The following is a 10,759-nucleotide window of genomic DNA, read 5'->3' on the forward strand; positions in this document are numbered from 1 at the left end:
CTTTTGGAATTCGATCTCGCTCCTGTACAGAGAATGTTATTGTCACGACTTCCACCGAAGTCGTTTCCTCTTCTTGTTCACGCGGCGGTCGGCGTCACCAGTCTTCTAGCCATCATCGATCCACTTTTAATTTTCCATTTGTTTTGTCTTGTTTTCCGAAACACCTGGTTTCCATTTACCTCATTAATTGTTGTGTATTTAACCCTCTGTTCCCCCCATGTCTTTGTGTGGAATTGTTTGTTGTAAGTGCTTGTGCACATGTTACTGGTGCGCGTCGGGTTTTTGTACCCATAGTCTGTTGTATTTTTATTGCCGTTGGATTTTGGATTAAACTGCTCCGGCTATTAACTAGTTCTGCTCTCCTGCGTCTGACTTCCCTGTCACCAGTTACGCACCGCACCCCTTTAGCGTTGTAGCTGAACTTTTATGATCCAGGCGAAATCATGCAACAATATTATTGTCATTGATATATCCAATTAAAAGTAAATGGAAAAGCTACAATATGACTACAAACTTGAGCGTTTAATGCCCTTCCAGCTGTAGAGTTTATTGCTTTAGTTTGCTAAGGGACTGTACATTATTTATAATGAGGGATACCTTGAGAAAATGGGATCTCTCCTTCAGTAAAATATATTTTTACCTGAACACTTGAAACAGGTGCATCCTTTTTCCATTGATCATCCTTGAGATGTTTCTACAACTTTGATTGGAGTCCACCTGTGGTAAATTAAATTGATTGGACGTGATTTGGAAAGGCACACACCTGTATTAATGGCACCTGTTTGAACTTGTTATCAGTATAAAAGACACCTGTCCACAACCTCAAACAGTCACACTCCAAACTCCACCATGGTCAAGACCAAAGAGCTGTCAAAGGACACCAGAAACCAAATTGTAGACCTGCACCAGGCTGGGAAGACTGAATCTGCAATAGGTAAGCAGCTTGGTTTGAAGAAATCAACTGTGGGAGCAATTATTAGGAAATTGAAGACATACAAAACCACTGATAATCTCCCTCGATCTGGGGCTCCACGCAAGATCTCACCCTGTGGGGTCAAAATGATCACAAGAACGGTGAGCAAAAATCCCAGAACCACACGGGGGGACCTAGTGAATGACCTGCAGAGAGCTGGAACCAAAGTAACAAAGCCTACCATCAGTAACACACTACGCCGCCAGGTACTCAAATCCTGCAGTGCCAGACGTGTCCCCCTGCTTAAGCCAGTACATGTCCAGGCCAGTCTGAAGTTTTCTAGAGCGCATTTGGATGATCCAGAAGAAGATTGGGAGAATGTAATTGTAACGGGATTCTTCTGTTGAAGGAGAGGCGGACCAAAACGCAGCGTGGTTATTTTGATACATCTTTAATAAAGATGAATAATATATACAATATACAAAAACAAGAAACGTGAAAAACCGAAAACAGCCCTATCTAGTGTAGCAAACACAAAGACAGGAACAATCACCCACAAACCCCAACACCAAACAGGCTACCTAAATATGGTTCCCAATCAGAGACAATGCCTAACACCTGCCTCTGATTAAGAACCATATCAGGCCAAACACAGAAACAGACAAACTAGACACACAACATAGAATGCCCACTCAGATCACACCCTGACCAAACAAAACATAGAACATACAAAGCAAACTATGGTCAGGGTGTGACAGTCATATGGTCAGATGAAACCAAAATATAACTTTTTGGTAAAAACTCAACTCGTCGTGTTTGGACGACAAAGAATGCTGAGTTGCATCCAAAGAACACCATACCTACTGTGAAGCATGGGGGTGGAAACATCATGCTTTGGGGCTGTTTTTCTGCAAAGGGACCAGGACGACTGATCCGTGTAAAGGAAAGAATGATTGGGGCCATGTATCGTGAGATTTTGAGTGAAAACCTCCTTCCATCAGCAAGGGCATTGAAGATGAAACGTGGCTGGGTCTTTCAGCATGACAATGATCCCAAACACACCGCCCGGGCAACAAAGGAGTGGCTTCGTGAGAAGCATTTCAAGGTCCTGGAGTGGCCTAGCCAGTCTCCAGATCTCAACCCCAAAATCTTTGGAGGGAGTTGAAAGTCCGTGTTGCAAAGCAACAGCCCCAAAATATCACTGCTCTAGAGGAGATCTCTATGGAGGAATGGGCCAAAATAACAGTAACAGTGTGTGAAAACCTTGTGAAGACTTACAGAAAACATTTGACCTCTGTCATTGCCAACAAAGGGTATATATATAACAAAGTATTGAGATAAACTTTTGTTATTGACCAAGTACTTATCTTCCACCATAATTTGCAAATAAATTCATTAAAAATCCTACAATGTGATTTTCTGGATTTATTTTCATCATTTTGTCTGTCATAGTTGAAGTGTACCTATGATGAAAATTACAGGCCTCTCTCATCTTTTTAAGTGGGAGAACTTGCACAATTGGTGGCTGACTAAATACTTTTTTGTCCCACTGTACATATCTCCCTGGCATATTACATCATTTATTCAGCAGCGTACAATACATTTTTGGACTCAACTTGTTGTGCTGTGCTCACTTGAACAGGAAGGTGGCATGCTGGTCCTTTGTGTGCAAATTTGGTCATCAAAGTCTGTCATTCTCTGAAATTATTGTGCTTTCAAAACAACTGGGAACTCGGAAAAAAAAACAAGGTTGAATCATGATGACCTCATTGATCTTCAAGTCGTAGCTCCTGAAAGAGGCCGGATTTACAATTCCGAGTTGGATGACCATTCAAAACGTATTTTACCAGTTTTTTTTTTACCAGAGTTTATTTATTCCCGATTTACAAGTTTTCACTGTTCCGAGTTAACAGTTGTTTTAGGCACGGCACAAATCATGTGCAAGCATGGCCAATGTTGAATGTGTATAATTTTGAACTTGGAAAAGAGCCCCTTGATCCCAGATTTGCGATCACACAACCACTGTTACTGATTCCTTCAAACTTCCACTCATTGTTGAATTTGCGATGTCCAACTTGTTGTGCAATGTTTATGTCCAATGGCCGATGAGCACCGATAGTTTTTATCTTTAATTTATTTTCATTATTTCTCTTCATATGACAAGGATTAAAAAGGATTTGCCAGTAGATTTTTGGCTTGATTCATGATGATGACTGCTAGCTAAGATTTTGAAAGTATGAGGTTGACATGATCAGTCCAATCAATGCTAGTATATATATATATATATATATATATATATATATATATATATAATGTCATTTGACGTCATTTTATCTGTGCCCAATGACCTTGAGCCTTCTTTGATTGGCACTTCTAATGTAACTCTATGACAGCACCAAGGGGCTAGAACTTTCATGGTCTACCCTTAGACTTGGTGATGAAGTAGTGTCCCCATGAGTGACAGAAAAATTAGCCAATCACGGCGCAACGCTCCGTATTTTCTGCTGGCTTGCCTCACCACCATAGAAAGCACTGACCTAGGCTGAAACATCTGTATTTTGGAGCTACCTTACTCAAGAAAACAAAAAAGAGACAATGTTTGTATGCGGCTTTATTAACTCAATGATATATATATATATATATATATATTTTTTACATTGTTTGCAAACTGATATGTGACACTTATTTATGCCAAAATAACATGCAAAACAGACAAACCTCCCAAAATTGTCACTGATATCCACCATCCCAGCAGCAATTACTTCTCAAATCCTGAGCAATATAACATTTAGTCAATTACAAATTACATAACCCTCCCTTGGACTACATTTTTAAAATACCAAACCCTCCCCTTGACTAAAATTGAAACGTGTTTCCATCCATCATGATCGGCCCATCCTCAGTTTTTACAGAGTTTTAAAAACGAACAAAATAAGTGAGACTGTAGAATAACAAAATGATAGAGTTGAGTCTTTTCCTTTCTCACCTTGCATGAGTCCTCCTTTTTCAACACCTTGTAGGCTATTGAGTGGCTCACATTTCCTTCTTCCCATTTAGCTTGGAGTTAAGACAAACCTCATTGTGCAAGGACGCTATATTGTCTACAATATCTGTTACATACATCTTTACCTTTTACAACTAACAAATAAACACTATCATGTAGTTTTTTTGATACATTAAATACAATCACTTCTATTCTCCATTGCACTCTATGATTGAGTGTGTGCTTCACAACTCTCCAATACAGAGCGACCCTCAGGGTTTGAGTTCTGCTTCTATTGTTACTCCTCCTCGGAACCAAATCATTACTTCAGATGTAAATTTGGTTAACCCAGAACTGAAGTCTCACGTATTTGGTCAGCTTCTTTGTTTACGTAGATATGTCCACCAGAGATTACTTCAGATGACTCAGAAAATGTAGTCCAAATATTCATGTTCGTAACCACAAATGTACAGTATTCATCCTGAAATATGTAAATGTAGTTTCACCTTTCACCCTTCTCCATGTGCTGCTTTGTGTATCTTGTCCCTCTGACTGTTTCTGACAGGAATGCTTTCAGATCAGTCTGGCTAAATCATTCTGCTCATGTCAATATTGGTTTGGTGTTTGTAATTTAAACAGTTCAACAGCATTGGGGAATCTATTATTGCCTATGGAGCATTTATACAAATGTAAAATTGATATAGTTCACAAAGTATTAATGAACTAGTAAAAAGCAACAAGAATACAAAAGTTTATGACTTGAAGCAAGACTGGAGTTCCTCTGTCCAGTGTCTGTGTTTTTTTGCCCATCTTAATCTTTTATTTTATTGGCCAGTCTGAGAAATGGCTATTTCTTTGCAACTCTGCCTAGAAGGCCAGCATCCTGGATTCGCCTCTTCACTGTTGACGTTGAGACTGGTGTTTTGCGGGTACTATTTAATGAAGTTGCCAGTTGAGGACTTGTGAGGCGTCTGTTTCTCAAACTAGACAATATAATGTACTTGTACTCTTGCTCAGTTGCGCACCGGAGCCTCCCACTCCTCTTCTATTCTGGTTAGAGCCAGTTTGTGCTGTTCTGTGAAGGGAGTAGTACACAGCATTGTACCAGATCTTCAGTTTCTTGGCAATTTCTCACATGGAATAGCCTTCATTTCTCAGAACAAGAATAGACTGACGAGTTTCAGAAGAAAGGTCATTGTTTCTGGCCATTTTGAGCCTGTAATCGAACCCACAAATGCCGATGTTCCAGATACTTGTCTAAAGAAGGACAGTTTTATTGATTCTTTAATCAGGACAAAAAAAATCAGCTGTGCTAACATAACTGCAAAAGGGTTTTCTAATGATCAATTCAATTTTTTTAATTAAAAACTTGGATTAGCTAACACAACATGCCATTGGAACACAGGAGTGATGTTTGCTGATAATTGGCATCTGTATGCCTATGTAGATAGCTATAATAGTCATTTACAACATTAGCAATGTCTACACTGTATTTCTGATCAATTTGATTTAATGGACAACAAAATTGATTTTCTTTCAAAAACAAGGACATTTCTAAGTGACCCCAAACTTTTGAATGGTAGTGTGTATATATATATATATATATATATATATATATATATATATATATATATATACAGTGCCTTGCGAAAGTATTCGGCCCCCTTGAACTTTGCAACCTTTTGCCACATTTCAGGCTTCAAACATAAATATATAAAACTGTATTTTTTTGTGAAGAATCAACAACAAGTGGGACACAATCATGAAGTGGAACGACATTTATTGGATATTTCAAACTTTTTTAACAAATCAAAAACTGAAAAATTGGGCGTGCAAAATTATTCAGCCCCCTTAAGTTAATACTTTGTAGCGCCACCTTTTGCTGCGATTACAGCTGTAAGTCGCTTGGGGTATGTCTCTATCAGTTTTGCACATCGAGAGACTGACATTTTTTCCCATTCCTCCTTGCAAAACAGCTCGAGCTCAGTGAGATTGGATGGAGAGCATTTGTGAACCGCAGTTTTCAGTTCTTTCCACAGATTCTCGATTGGATTCAGGTCTGGACCTTGACTTGGCCATTCTAACACCTGGATATGTTTATTTTTGAACCATTCCATTGTAGATTTTGCTTTATGTTTTGGATCATTGTCTTGTTGGAAGACAAATCTCCGTCCCAGTCTCAGGTCTTTTGCAGACTCCATCAGGTTTTCTTCCAGAATGGTCCTGTATTTGGCTCCATCCATCTTCCCATCAATTTTAACCATCTTCCCTGTCACTGCTGAAGAAAAGCAGGCCCAAACCATGATGCTGCCACCACCATGTTTGACAGTGGGGATGGTGTGTTCAGCTGTGTTGTTTTTACGCCAAACATAACGTTTTGCATTGTTGCCAAAAAGTTCAATTTTGGTTTCATCTGACCAGAGCACCTTCTTCCACATGTTTGGTGTGTCTCCCAGGTGGCTTGTGGCAAACTTTAAACGACACTTTTTATGGATATCTTTAAGAAATGGCTTTCTTCTTGCCACTCTTCCATAAAGGCCAGATTTGTGAAATAAATGACTGATTGTTGTCCTATGGACAGAGTCTCCCACCTCAGCTGTAGATCTCTGCAGTTCATCCAGAGTGATCATGGGCCTCTTGGCTGCATCTCTGATCAGTCTTCTCCTTGTATGAGCTGAAAGTTTAGAGGGACGGCCAGGTCTTGGTAGATTTGCAGTGGTCTGATACTCCTTCCATTTCAATATTATCGCTTGCACAGTGCTCCTTGGGATGTTTAAAGCTTGGGAAATCTTTTTGTATCCAAATCCGGCTTTAAACTTCTTCACAACAGTATCTCGGACCTGCCTGGTGTGTTCCTTGTTCTTCATGATGCTCTCTGCGCTTTTAACAGACCTCTGAGACTATCACAGTGCAGGTGCATTTATACGGAGACTTGATTACACACAGGTGGATTGTATTTATCATCATTAGTCATTTAGGTCAACATTGGATCATTCAGAGATCCTCACTGAACTTCTGGAGAGAGTTTGCTGCACTGAAAGTAAAGGGGCTGAATAATTTTGCACGCCCAATTTTTCAGTTTTTGATTTGTTAAAAAAGTTTGAAATATCCAATAAATGTCGTTCCACTTCATGATTGTGTCCCACTTGTTGTTGATTCTTCACAAAAAAATACAGTTTTATATCTTTATGTTTGAAGCCTGAAATGTGGCAAAAGGTCGCAAAGTTCAAGGGGGCCGAATACTTTCGCAAGGCACTGTATATATATATATGTAGTCAAGGTGCAAGTAATCTTCAACTGTCCCTCAGGGAATCAATTGACATTGTAATTACACACCCGGGGGTCATTCATAAACATTTACTGCCACAGGAAAATAACCACTTTTTGGGAAAATTACATAAAATGCCATTGAAAATTTTCATGCAATTTACAGGTCATTTTATATTAAAAGTGCAAATTCATTCAAGAATGAAAGTGATATTCAACAACATTATAAAATACATTCTCTCTCCGGGTATGCAATGAGTAGATGATGTAGGCTGTAGGTGCCGGGACGGCTGGGACGTATGGCGGCATGATATATGATATGGCAACATCAATAAATCCCACCTTCATATCATGATGCTGATGAGCTATACCCGGGTGGGTGGGGGGGGGGTGCAATGTAAAAAGCTTTTACGTTCCCAAGCTATTGTGTGAATATCAACTTATCCTAGTTATCCAGTTTTGTGACCCCAAACACACACACACACACGCGCACACACACACACACTTCAGCCTACTCAATAACAATTTTCATATTTGCATTCCACTGTGTTATCATGAACTTACACTAGTCTCAGGCAAACATGCAAAGGATCATAATCTGTTCAGGCATGGGCAGTACAGTACAATGTACTAACATTCCCATTTTTATGTTGCCATTCCCTGGGTGTCCATGGTAAGGAAAGTAGAACTGTCAATTAGAGGTCGACCGATTAATCGGAATGGCCGATTAATTAGAGACGATTTCAAGTTTTCATACCAATCGGAAATCGGTATTTTTGGACACCGATCTGGCCGATTTATTTATTTACACCTTTGTTTAACTAGGCAAGTCAGTTAAGAACACATTCTTATTTTCAATGATGGCCTAGGAACGGTGGGTTAACTGTTTATTCACTGCTTTAGCACACTCTGCCAACCCGGATGTTCTAGCTGTGTCTGAATCCTGGCTTAGGAAGACCACCAAAAACTCTGAAATCTCCATCCCTGACCACAACATTTTCAGACAAGATAGAACGGCCAAAGGGGGCGGTGTTGCAATCTAAAGCAGAGAGAGCCTGCAGAGTTCTGTCCTACTATCCAGATCTGTAGCCAAACAATTTGATCTTCTACTTTTAAAAATCCAACTCTCTAGAAACAAGTCTCTCACCGTTGCCGCCTGCTATAGTCCACCCTCTGCCCCCAGCTGTGCTCTGGACACCATATGTGAACTGATTGCCCCCCATCTATCTTCAGAGCTCATGTCACAGTTTTCTGTATGTGAAAGAGAGTCGGACCAAAATGCGGCGTGTAGATTGCGATCCATGTAATAAACAAACGTAAAACACAAATCGATACAAACACTACAAAACAAAGAACGTAATGAAAACCGAAACAGCCCTATCTGGTGAAAACACAGAGACAGGAACAATCACCCACAAACACACAGTGAAACCCAGGCTACCTAAATATGGTTCCCAATCAGAGACAATGACTAATGACCTCTGATTGAGAACCATATCAGGCCAGACATAGAAATAGACAAACTAGACAATGAAACATAGAATGCCCACTCAGCTCACACCCTGACCAACCAAAACATAGAAATATACAAAGTAAACTATGGTCAGGGTGTGACAGCTCATGCTGCTATGTGACCTAAATTGGAACATGCTTAACACCCCAGTCATCCTACAATCTAAGCTTGATGCCCTCAATCTCACACAAATTATCAATGAACCTACCAGGTACCACCCCAAAGCCGTTAACACGGGCACCCTCATAGATATCATCCTAACCAACTTTCCCTCTAAATACACCTCTGCTGTTTTCAACCAAGATCTCAGTGATCACTGCCTCATTGCCTGCATCCGTAATGGGTCAGCGGTCAAGCGACCTCCACTCATCACTGTCAAACGCTCCCTGAAACACTTCAGCGAGCAGGCCTATCTAATCGACCTGGCCCGGGTATCCTGGAAGGATATTGACCTCATCCCGTCAGTAGAGGGTGCCTGGTTATTAAAAATGCCTTCCTCACCATCTTAAATAAGCATGCCCCATTCAAGAAATGTAGAACCAGGAACAGATATAGTGCTTGGTTCTCTCCAGACCTGACTGCACTTAACCAACACAAAAACATCTTATGGCATTCTGCATTAGCATCGAACAGCCCCCGCGATATGCAACTTTTCAGGGAAGTTAGAAACCAATACACACAAGCAATTAGAAAAGCCAAGGCTAGCTTTATCAAGCAGAAATTTGCTTCCTGCAACAAAAACTCAAAAAAGTTCTGGAAAACTGTAAAGTCCATGGAGAACAAGAACACCTCCTCCCAGCTGCCCACTGCACTGAGGATTTGGAAACTCTGTCACCACCGATAAATCCACTATAATTGAACATTTCAATAAGCATTTTTCTACCGCTGGCCATGCTTTCCACCTGGCTACCCCTACCCCGGTCAACTGCAGTGTACCCCCCACAGCAACTCGCCCAAGCCTTCCCCATTTCTCGTTCTCCCAAATCCAGTCATCTGATGCTCTGAAAGAGCTGCAAAATCTCTTTCTAAAATTATCTGCCGAAATTGTTGCAAGCCCTATTACTAACCTGTTCAACCTCTCTTTCGTGTCGTCTGAGATTTCCAAAGATTGGAATGCAGCTGCGGTCATCCCCCTCTTCAAAGAGGGGGACACTCTAGACCCAAACTGCTACAGACCTATATCTATCCTACCCTGCCTTTCTAAGGTCTTCGAAAGCCAAGTCAACAAACAGATTACCAACCATTTCGAATCCCACTGCACCTTCTCCGCTATGCAATCTGGTTTCAGAGCTGGTCATGGGCTCAGCCACGCTCAAGGTCCTAAACGATATCTTAACCGCCATCGATAAGAAACAATACTGTGCAGCCGTATTCATTGACCTGGCCAAGGCTTTCGACTCTGTCAATCACCACATCCTCATCGGCAGACTTGATAGCCTTGGTTTCTCAAATTATTGCCTCGCCTGGTTCACCAACTACTTCTCTGATAGAGTTCAGTGTGTCAAATCGGAGGGCCTGTTGTCCGGGCCTCTGGCAGTCTCTATGGGGGTGCCACAGGGTTCAACTCTTGGGACGACTCTCTTCTCATCAATGATGTAGCTCTTGCTGGTGGTGAGTCTCTGATCCACCTCTACGCAGACAACACCATTCTGTATACTTCTGGCCCTTCTTTGGATACTGTGTTAACAACCCTCCAGACGAGCTTCAATGCCATACAACTCTCCTTCCGTGGCCTCTAACTGCTCTTAAATACAAGTAAAACTAAATGCATGCTCTTCAACCGATCGCTGCCTGCACCTGCCCGACCGTCCAGCATCACTACTCTGGACGGTTCTGACTTAGAATATGTGGACAACTACAAATACCTAGGTGTCTGGTTAGACTGTAAACTCTCCTTCCAGACTCACATCAAACATCTCCAATCCAAAGTTAAATCTAGAATTGATTTCCTATTTCGCAACAAAAGCATCCTTCACTCATGCTGCCAAACATACCCTCGTAAAACTGACCATCCTACCAATCCTCGACTTCAGCGATGTCATTTACAAAATAGCCTCCAATACCCTACTCAATAAATTGGATG

Source organism: Oncorhynchus mykiss, chromosome 5, assembly GCF_057628025.1.
Source record: "Oncorhynchus mykiss isolate SJ-2025 chromosome 5, ASM5762802v1, whole genome shotgun sequence".
NCBI classification, from domain to species: domain Eukaryota; kingdom Metazoa; phylum Chordata; class Actinopteri; order Salmoniformes; family Salmonidae; genus Oncorhynchus; species Oncorhynchus mykiss.